The 11524-nt window shown below is 37.9% G+C and overlaps 1 protein-coding gene across 1 annotated transcript in view; it reads left to right on the top strand.

The window, feature by feature from the left end:
• LOC144650261 (uncharacterized) overlaps nucleotides 1-11524 on the top strand; it is a 355735-nt gene that overhangs the window by 239341 nt on the left and 104870 nt on the right. The gene's annotated exons all lie outside the window — the stretch shown is intronic.

Here is an 11524-nt window from a genome sequence, read left to right as displayed (position 1 = left end):
CACATGGGTTTTCCACATGGGTTTTCCCTTTTGCTTCTGGTAGTGTAAGTCAGGTCAAGAGCAGCAGGCCACGACAGCAAGAGCTTAAAGTGAAAAAGAAGTTCAGCTAGTAAAAAAAAATACTCCAGAAGTATATTCATACTTAGCATGAACAGCTTTGCCAGTCTTATCTCAAAAAACACGTCACACTCCAGGTCTGTGCATAAGCACATCAACAACAAAGCGACAAAGATAGCCAAACATCCTCCTTGCCTGAAAACATCACATATTAACATCAGCTAATCAAGACCAAGTGCATGTTGATTTTTTAAACCAGCTTAATGGAAAAAGGAAAACGTTTTCATCGTAAACGATTGGGCTATGGCTTCAAAAGTTCCTGCCTCAGAAATACAGGGAATCTCAGACAGACTGGGAGACGCGGGAGCCACAATCACGTCAAAGAAAGATGTTTTAAAGTTTTCTTTTTTCCCACGAGCAATCTGTGAATGAAACTCCCTTCCAGATGATATTGTAAATATACCGTCTCTAAATAGTTTTCAATCTAATTTAGTCAATAGTTTTTAATATTCTAGTTTTAACATCGTACTTTTTAACATTCATTTTAGTTTTAAATGGTTGGTGTGATATCTTTAGATTTTTATTGACCTAAACAAATGTAAGGATCTCTTAAAGACTCTAAAGCAGGAACAGGAGCATTTTTCATGCACGACAATACAGGTGGTTATCATTTGGCATACAGTACTGGTGTGCAAGCATTTCAAATTGACTTTTCTGACCCGCAGGGAGGAAAGGGTGCAGCAGAACAGATTTGTGGCAACTTGTAAAGCCCATGTCCAGATCTACATCAACAAAGGTAATGACGTCTGCACAGGAAGTCAGTTCAGAGATGCCTTTACTTTAGTAAAACTGCAAAAATATTTTAAAATTTCTTTGATAACACTGGGCCGAACTGAATATCACAATATTTGTTTTTAAACTATTTGTATTATAGCGGCCCATTGTTATCATGACTTACGGCACGTTAGGTCAGTAGACAACCTCGTCCCAGGGTCCTCTCTCTTCCTTCTCTCAAAATGGTGGTTCGTATTCGTTGCTCAGATTGGAAGAATGACAAGCAATTGAAGAGCGATCTTGAGGGCGATGTGTTAGCAAAATATTCCAGACAAAAGATAGTGCATTTTACTAGCCTAGATTCTCCTCAATATGGCTGAAGTCTTTGTATGCTCGGTATGAGATTGCTTTTCCGCATTAAATACACTTGTTATGAAACCAGCATTGAAAATGTCAAGAACTGCGAAGGCAATAGAAGATAAATTGGAAGGTCCCGGGGCACTACCTTGGATATTGAGCCATGAGAGCACCTTGGATATCAAGAGCAGCACAAACTTGCTGTTTCTCGTAAGATTGTCTATGATGTGATGGGTATCATGGATCCCGAGGGATTCGCTAAGTGAGGTAATGTTGGTGTTAAGCCGGGTGATATCAATCCATGAAAATCAATCATTGATTGCAATCAATAAAATCAATAGTAATCACTAATAATCCATTGATAAAACACATAAATAAAAATACTCAACAGGCAATACTACTATTATACACTTCTCGGCGGTTCCCAGGGTGGGGTCTCTAGTCAACTCTCATCCTTGTTTGGCCCATCCATTAGCACCACCAGCCTATAGGTTTGTACATAGGGAAGACGCGAGTGATGTCATTGCTCCAAGGAAGTGTTTAAGAATTGGAAGAAACCTGTCAATGTTTTTGTGAGCAATGCCAACCAAAACCGATTTCTTTGGGCGGGCATCGAGTGCAGATAAGCCAGATTACCATGTTGGCCGTATATCTCTTGGGTAAATGCCGTTCAACAAGCAGAAAAATAAATATTGCACCGTAAACTACTCCAAAGGGGGTGGTACTTACCTAGTAGATGTACCTATGACTGCTGTCCAGGACAATCTGCTTGCCATTCTCACAGTTTCTGGACTAAACAGATGTGTATCTTATTGGCATAATCCTCAACTTGACAATGAGGAAGGCTTAAAGCTAAGAAAGACAAAGAATATCTAGAATCTCTGGAGATTGATTTCAGGAAAAGGAAAACTTCGAAGGATGAAATTGCAGAGTTGTCATGATTGGAAGATGTTCGCCATGCAAGAGAAGCAAGGGTTCCAAAAGAGCTGGAAAATGATACAGGTGCTTCAGCCCAAGTCCTCATTGTTGTGCAGCACCCTTTTCAGGGAAGGGTAAGTCACAACTTTTCAGATGAAGAGAGAATGTTGGCAGTTTATGACTGGGTAGGGTCATTGAACTATCATCCTGAACATTTCAGCTTGCATGCACAACCCACTGTTGAAATATCACCTCAAGATAGAGCCCGGGATTTCCAAAGCATTGTTATTTACGTGGAAACTCTGAGGCAAGTCTGAGGCATACTCTCCAGAAGTAAGCTTCAAAGGCTTTGGCACTGTAGGAGACAGCATGCAGGTTGAATGGAGATAGCATGCAGGTTAAATGGCGACAACAGTTCTCAAAGTCTCAAAACGATTTAGAACCAGTTGCAGCAGTGGTACCCCTCCCACTTTTAAGGTAGTCTTTGTAGACTAATAACCAGCACATATACAACCTTGTTTCATTGTTATTAAGAGCTACAATCCTCAACGAATCTGTTCACACACGTTGCCAAATTTCCACTTATTTGGTTACCAAACCCCTTCACTCATTCCTGTCCAATTGTGGAAAGAGAGCATGAAAAAAATAAGCAAGGAGGGTTAAATTTGTTAAGGCAATTTCACATTGTTACCAAGAAAACCACCAAAAAGCGTTAAAAATGCGTTTATCATGAATAGTTTTACCTATGATAGTAGCACATCAACAACTGTGATACAAATTGTTTCTTACATAAATATTTATATTTTAACTATTTGTGCCTAAAACTCTACTCGGAATTGGTTAGTGACGAGCCAATTCAGGTTTTCTTGTCCAAGTTTCCTGCCAGATCTCTTGAGATACTATGAAAACAGTGATTTGGCTTCCTCCGCGATAAAAGTGACCTTTGCTGATGAAGAGGACGAGGACTATGGAGGCCTCACTCAGGATTTGTTTTCTACATTTTGGGAACAAGCTTTAGAATTGCACAAAAACAGAGAAAAAGGAATTGCACGATGGAGAAATCAAGGTATATTTTGCATCTTCCGCAAATCTCCTTTGACCTAAATGTACCTTTGAGGCAATAGGTAGAATCTTCTCACACGGATTTATCCATCCCAGTATGTTTCTGCCAGTGGAGCATTATGGGCGCATTCCTTGGGTCTCAGAGCGTTCCAGAACACGTCCTCTTGCAGACGAGAAGCCAGAGTAATGTCTGGCTATGTCTGCAACTGAGAAAGAGAGCACCACCGATGCGTAGGAGGATATCTTGTTTTAAGTTTTTACAAGATTTGAAATGAGAATTGCCCCTGTCTGGGGGAACACCAAAAAGAGCAGCTGATTAAGCTAGCCAGATTCGTTTTTGTTCTGCTACTCATTTGTATCTTGTAATGGATGGTCAATGATAGCACCGGATGGTGGTAAGTGACTTTACTGTTTGTCGGACCATTTGTAATGATTAATTCTTATTAGCATTAAAATTTATTCCAAGTATTTTTAATCCGAACTGCTGTACTGAAGAAGCTTGAACGGGCGAAACGTCTACAGTATTAAACCACATGTAAGAAGTTCGCTGTTTTTCCTTTTACTCTAACTAAATCTCCTGAGTGGAAGCGTTTTGTATCCTTTGGGATCCTTCTCACAAGCGTCATCGTTGGCAAACCTTCTTTTCTACACAACTATTACATTCTACTTGTTGGTTGCCTTTGAATCATCTCGTACTGATCCGGTGATGGCCAGGTCACCATTTACACCGGTAAGCATTATCAATACTTGGAATAAACTCACTAGATAAAAAAAGATTTTTATTCCAAGTATTTTTAATCCGAACTACTGTACTGAAGAAGCTTGAACGGGCGAAACGTCTACAGTATTAAACCACATGTGAGAAGTTCGCTGTTTTTCCTTTTACTCTAACTAAATCTACTGAGTGGAAGCATTTTGTATCCTTTGGGATCCTTCTCACAAGCGTCATCGTTGGCAAACCTTCTTTTCTACACAAATATTACATTCTACTTGTTGGTTGCCTTTGAATCATCTTGTACTGTCCGGTGATGGCCAGGTCACCATTTACACCGTAACATTATCTATTTGGAATAAACTCACTAGATAAAAAAAGATTTTTATTCCAAGTATTTTTAATCCGAACTACTGTACTGAAGAAGCCCGAACAGGCGAAACCTCTACAGTATTAAACCACATGTGAGAAGTTCGCTGTTTTTCCTTTTACTCTAACTAAATCTACTGAGTGGAAGCGTTTTGTATCCTTTGGGATCCTTCTCACAAGCGTCATCGTTGACAAACCTTCTTTTCTACACAACTATATATATATAGTATTATGTAACTTTTGATTTGTTATTTGTTATTATTTGTGTTTGGTCCTTCTTTTCATTTCATGTAAACCTATAGAGTATTATGTAACTTTTGATTTGTTATTAGTTGTGTTTTGCTCCATTTGTTCATTTCATTAGCATCTTTTTGTAAGTCCGTTGGATATGATGTAACTTAACCAGACTAATTTTGTACTATTGTTTAGTTTCTGTGACCTTGGACAAGTTATTTATATTTTTTCTTCACTAGCACTATTTCATTATCACTTTTGTAAATCTATTCACTATATTACGTAATCTTGAGACTTCACAACCTTGAACACATATATATATATATATGATCTTCTTATCGAACTAGCTTCACCAAGTATTGCCCTACATGTACATACACTGAAGAAGCCCGAAGGGCGAAACGTTTGTATATATTTTTATTAAACATGGATCTGTGAGTGATTTGCTTCTGACGTCCTTCTTCATCCAATCTATATATATATATATCTATAAATATTTAAAAGTGCGTCCTGAGATGATAGAAATTGAAGAGAAAGACCAAGGACGGACAATTTCTGGCTAAGATGACATAAAATATAAAAGTTTACTAAAAACGTTTCGGTCGTACGACCTTCATCAGTTTACAGCGCGTGGATAAGAAGAATTCCGAAGATTCTGATGAGCAAACTGCCACTCCCAGCCATCTACCAAAGGTCCCAGGTAAAAGGAATTGGAAACCGCCGGTTTCCAAATATCCTGAAATTGAACTTTTTCTTTCTAATGTAAGGAAAGACTTGCTAGATCCGAACAATGTTAGGACAGTAAGGGATAATCTTTCTCGGGGGGAGAGGATTGCACTTAAGAAACTCAAACAGTCTAACACAGTTATCAGAATTCAGGATAAAGGCTCGCGTTTTGTTGTTGTTAATTCTAGTGACTACGAAGATAAAATGTTAGGACAACTTAACAATCAATTGCATTACAAGCCATTGCAGTCGGACCCTACTCCTAAGCATATTGAGTCGGTAGAGAAGTGGTGTTCAAAATGGCTCCGAAAAGGAGAAATTTCACCTGAAGTAGCGGATTGGATACTGAATAAAAACGCCAAACCAGGGGTTGCATTTGGTAATATCAAAACACATAAGGAAGGTAACCCCTTACGTCTTATCGCTTCTTGTTGTGGTACCCCCATTGAGAACTTGTCGGAATTTACGAAATTTTACCTACAGCCGCTCGCCCGCAAATTACCATCTTTCATTAAAGACACCACTGATCTACTCAATAGGATTGAAGAATTAAATAAGACCGGCCCTTTCCCACAAGGCACATTACTAGTTTCATGGGACGTAGTTTCTATGTTTCCTAATATAGATAATAATTAAGGTCTCACTGCGGTTAAAAAGGCTCTAGATTCAAGACATTCTCTGGTACCATCCACAAATTGCATCCTAGAGGCAGTTAAAATTTGCCTAGTGAGTAATCACTCAGTTTTTAAGGACAAATTTTTCTTACAAATCCATGGAACTGCCATGGGACCCAAAAATGCGCGTAGTTACGCGGATTTGGCAATGGGAGAGATCGACCATAAAGCGAAATTTTGTGGACCATTAAGACCATCATTATGGTGGAGGTACCGAGATGATGTCTTTGATCTATGGCAGCAGGGCCTTCCTGCTTTGGAAACTTTTACATAATACATTAACTCATTGTATCCCACAATTAAGTTTGGAGTAGTTTTTTCCGAAAGCTCTCTTCACGTTTTAGACCTTACTTTGCATTTAGTAGATGGCTTCATTAGAACCGATGTGTATTCAAAACCGACGGATAGCCATTTGTACCTCCCTCCATCTAGTGCCCATCCGAGACACGTTTTCAAGGCAATTCCTTATGGCGTTGCTACTAGAATACGTAGAAATTGTCCGGACGATGACTTCTTTGCTAATAGACTAGTAGAGTACAAAGGTTATCTCTTGAATCAAGGCTATCCCACTAAGTTAGTTAATGATCAGTTTTCCAGAGCACTTGCCATTCCTAGGAAAGATCTGCTTAGACCCAAAGAGAAGTTGTCCAAAAAGTTATTCCCATTCGTCGTTACTTACAATCCTAATTTACCTAGCATCGGGGGTATTATTAGACAGCATTTACATCTTTTGGAATCAAACTCAAAATTAAGGGAATTTTTTCCTAAAAATTCTATTATTCCATCTTTTCGTAGGACTAAAAATCTTAAGGAAATTTTAGCACTATCGAAATTTAATTCTAATGATTCGCACGAACGTAACAATGTTGAGAATGGCTGTTTTAAATGCGACAAGAATAGATGCGATCTCTGTAATAATTTTCTTGTGCAATCAACCCGATTTTCAAGTTACAGAACTGGTAAATCATATTACATTAGGTCTCGCTTCACCTGCCACTCCAGAAATGTAATCTATTTAGCCTCATGTAAAAAGTGCCAGTTGCAATATATTGGCTCCACTACTACAGAATTCAAAGTTTGATTTAGAAATCATAAATCGTCTATGCTAACCAACAAAAAAACTTGCGAAGTCGCTGTACATTTTAACAGCGCGCAGCATTGCTTACAAGACTTTGAATTTCAATGCATTGACCAAATTGTTCACGCCAATTCCCGTGCTCATTTGGAAACTTGCTTATAACTAAGGAAGCGTACTGGAGTGCGCAGTTGTTTACTTTGTCGCCCTTTGGACTCAACAAAAGGCAGGAATTTCATTCAAAAAACCGAATACATTACAATCGAGATCTTAATTAACTTACACCATTATGTGCGGTTAAAATGAATTCAGGCGTTCAAAAGTCCCATTGTGGAATTCTGTTATTTCTCATGTGCTTTTCAGCATTCAAGGGCTCTGGCTGGGGAAATAAGTACTATTGTTTAAGGGCCCCATTCAGGGAATTTGTTATGACTTTTTTTAGCCGAGTTTATTCAGGGGCCCGCAGTGGGAAGTTTGTTGCGCCTGAGTTTATTTTTCCACCATTAATTCTTAATTTCCACTCCGCTTTTTCGACTACATTGTGCTTTTGAACATTTGTGTGCCTTGGAATGCATTTGGTGTTTTGACTTTATTTTCCTGTCGCAATTACGTTTGCTAGTATTACATCATTATTGTTAGCACCGTTTTTTTTCGAATAATTTTGTTTTTAATTGTAATTAGACTTCTTTTATTCTTCAAACATTTCTTTTAGCATTACATAACATTATTTTGTAATTAGGTTAGCATTCTTATTTTTTAACAGTTTTATATTTGACTCCGCAATATTATGTAATCCCCGCAGGAATTTAGACAAAATTGTATTTAAGAAACCATTTCTATCTTTGTATCCACGCGCTGTAAACTGATGAAGGTCGTACGACCGAAACGTTTTTAGTAAACTTTTATATTTTATGTCATCTTAGCCAGAAGTTGTCCGTCCTTGGTCTTTCTCTTCAATTTCTATATATATATATATATATAGAAAATTATATATATATATATATATATATATATATATACTCTGTATCGTCTTTTTTGTATTTGATTTCAAGATTAATTTGTAAAAGCCCAAACAGATCTCCAGCTCACAATTGTACTACTACGTACTGTTCAAAAACTTTTTTATCAATAGGATACAGACGAAACGGACCTAGGGCAGGTCCTTATGCAGCTGCATGCTATGAACATCAATAGCTGCAGTGGTATAACGTCATTGCCTTTACCGGAGAAGAAACCCTTGACAAGACCCTCATACTCATGGAACAAAAAATGGTTGAAAAATGACAGGGCTCCTGTCTCGGGATTCTTTTTCTTGTGTACTCTTTGCTTTATCAGCTTTTTGTCCTTTAAGCACACAAGGCTTTGCCGTAAGACTAACAGTCACATTAAATCGTCTCCTCGTAGACATGGATATTGGGAGTTGGTCAGTAAAGTTATGATAGCACCGGATGGTGGTAAGCGACTTTACTGTTTGTCGGACCATTTGTAATGATCAATTCTTATTAGCATTAAAATTGTTGTCAGAAACAAATTTTTATTGATACTGTTTTGTAGAACTTTTTACTGATTCAAGCATTAGGGTTGTTGTCAAAAACAAATTGACTGTCCATATGGATGGTGAACAGTGACATTATCGTTGTATTGTTTGTCAGAAATTTGATGAATAGTAATGAAAATTATGTGACATTTCTGTTAATCAGAACTATATTTTCTGAGAAGTGACTAAACTTGCCGAATAAAACATTACATGCTTGTGGACTGTTGACATGTTTATCAGTGAATGCAAAGCCAGTGACATTTATTATAAAACCACAAAATAATCATATAGTTTTTTTAAAATTCCCATTACAGTCAATGTTAGGTATGTGTATTGTTCCATGAAGATTTTATGAAAATACACAATAATTTAAACCATCTGGTATGTCATGTGGAATAATCAAGAATTAAGTATGCTGCTATCGTGGCACATTTCCTCGCAATTTGGCGCAACTGGGTTCATGGCCATCACAGTCTCCAGTTGACAACCAATTTTATCACAAGGGAGACCTTCATCAACATCCTCCTATCTTGTCACTGCTGTTATGTTGATTTTTCATATAAGGGACAACTTTGCCCATGAAGAGTTTTTGGAAAAAGGGGAAAAAAAACAAAAAAAAAAAAAAAAAAGGGCAAGAGAGGAAGAGAGGAAAACAAAGGAACTCTGGTGCGGAACCGATAAAGAGAATAGAGAGTCCAAGAAAGAAAAGAAAAAAATTGGCCTCAGCGGTTCAAACTTGTCGATCACCAGCTTGAGCATAGAATCTAAGCTTAAATGTAAGTTAGATCAAAAGCAAAGTAAAAAAAAAGATTGAATTGCCACCAAAACACCATTAGAAACAGTGATGTGTCTGATGACAAGGACACCTTACCTACATTTGGTGATGGCGATGACGTTACTGTTATTGGTGCAGATATTTTAGGTAAGTTAGAAAAAGAAATACTGGTAGCTACGAATGTGAACGCATTTGTATGTATGCAACCCAAAGTGGCACATTCACATTTATTTCTATTTGCTCTCTTGAGACAAGCACCTACCATAATGCAATGAGGACAGAGGAACAAGCAACCTGCTTAAAGAGGTACATCATTTGGGCAGTCACAATACGCCTCAATGTCAGCCTGAGGAAAGACGACATCCTCCAAGGTGGTGAAATCTACACAGCTACCCTTGTGTCGGTGCTAAATGAGGACCCAAAGTTGTCCTATGACAGGTGAAAATATTAGCTTATTTTCAAGAACTTTGTTCGTTCTACTTGAACAACCTTAAATTGAAACAATAGAAATATCTAAGATACTCTTATAGCCGACACCTGTGTTGCATGGGTAGTTCAGGTTGCTAGTCACTTCGAAAAATAAGATGGTTTCATCTTAAAGAACATAAAGATACAAGAACAAAATAACTAACATCTTGTTTCTAGACTTCAATGATCCTTTGTTGTTGGAAATCTTTCAGGCATGGTGCATATTGGATATCACAGCAGGCAAGAATATTAGCCTCCTATACCTTACACAGACAATGATAGAGACAATGACAATTTATTTCAAATTTCGTTTTTGTGTTTAATCGTTTTAATTTCAATTGTTACATTATTCTTGTCGTGAAAGGTAGAATTTCAACATTTAGGAAATGATTGTAATTTAGTGACGTACATAAGAATGCGTTACTTTTCATAATCTTGCGTGATTTCCGGTGAGGTTAATCTTTACTGTAATTTAAGATGATTTTTGTAAGATAATAAATCAGAGTGTTGAAATGAATGTGGCCTGCGCGTCTTCTCCTGTTTTTAGATGGATGAGACAGCTATCAAATGTGCCAAAGATCAGAAACCAAAGGAGACTTGGCTCTAGGTGATATTCTCTTACTGAGGTCTTTTTTAGTTATTTCTACAGTCACTACAAAAAATGATTGTGAGATTCGCTCGAAAGAAGCAGCTTTATGACAGACTTTTTGGGAAGAGGGCAGCTAGTACTAGAAGGTTACCTCCAGTAAAGAAAAAAAGGCTCCAGGAGCATGCAAGACCATCAAAGTTATGTTTTGACAACACTATTGTACCAATCAAGGCTGTTATAAACAGATTCAGCTCACCAAAGGAAGAGGAACTAAAGAGGTTTTTTGCCACTAGAAATATTGCAACTTGAGTAGCATGGGAGGACAGCCGACATCAACAGTATCTCAGATACTGCTTATAGCCGACACCCGTGTTGCATGGGTAGTTCAGGTTGCTAGTCACTTTTCGAAAAATAAAATGGTTCCATCTTAAAGAACATAAAGATAAAAGAACAAAATAACTAAAATCTATTTATTTTATGTTGTTTTCAGACTTCAGCGAGTTCGTAATTATTTTAATCGAGACTATGCGGTGCTGGATAGGCCCAATAAGTCATTCGTTGTTGTTGGCGTATATTGGAAATCACAGGAGGCAGGAATATAGGCGTTCTGCACCTTACACAGATCCCAAAAAAGGAGTCTATTACCTGTTGTTTCCAGGTTTATGATAACCTCCAGATGAATGGTGCTGGTGACAATAGGCTAAAACGCATCTGAGCTACGGAACTTCCCTTTCATGGATATCCTTACACAAGAGGGGACTGCACATATAGGGTAGAGTGCGGACTGCTATTGTGTATGATCCTTAACCCTTTTCTTTCTAAGCCCTGATCTCATCGGGGCAAATGACGTCATGCCAATTTTGGCTGCTTTTCAGGTCAGCGGTCTTTCCCCCCTAAAAGTAAATTCACGCATCGTGTTCTTCGAAGGGAAAGCTTTCGTTCGATGTGAAACACGTGGAAATCGGTTGAAAACTGCAATTTTGCGAAAAAATTTTCCGTCAGAATTTCGGTTCAGTTTAAAAATGGCATCACGGAACCAAAGAGAAAGGAGAGCACCAGAAAGATATGGAGTTATTTCGCTTGGAATACCGTTCGATAGGGAAAATTCTGACCTAGAATTGGAAGAAGAAGAAGTCCGTTGGATATGATGTAACTTTAACTGACTAATTTTGTACTATTGTTTAGTTTCTCTGACCT

Source organism: Oculina patagonica, chromosome 4 (assembly GCF_052425735.1).
Source record: "Oculina patagonica isolate OP01 chromosome 4, crgOcupat, whole genome shotgun sequence".
In the NCBI taxonomy this organism is placed as follows: Eukaryota; Metazoa; Cnidaria; class Anthozoa; order Scleractinia; family Oculinidae; genus Oculina; species Oculina patagonica.
The sequence above is the reverse complement of the archived record's forward strand: the minus strand, read 5'-3'. Positions and strand labels throughout refer to the sequence as shown.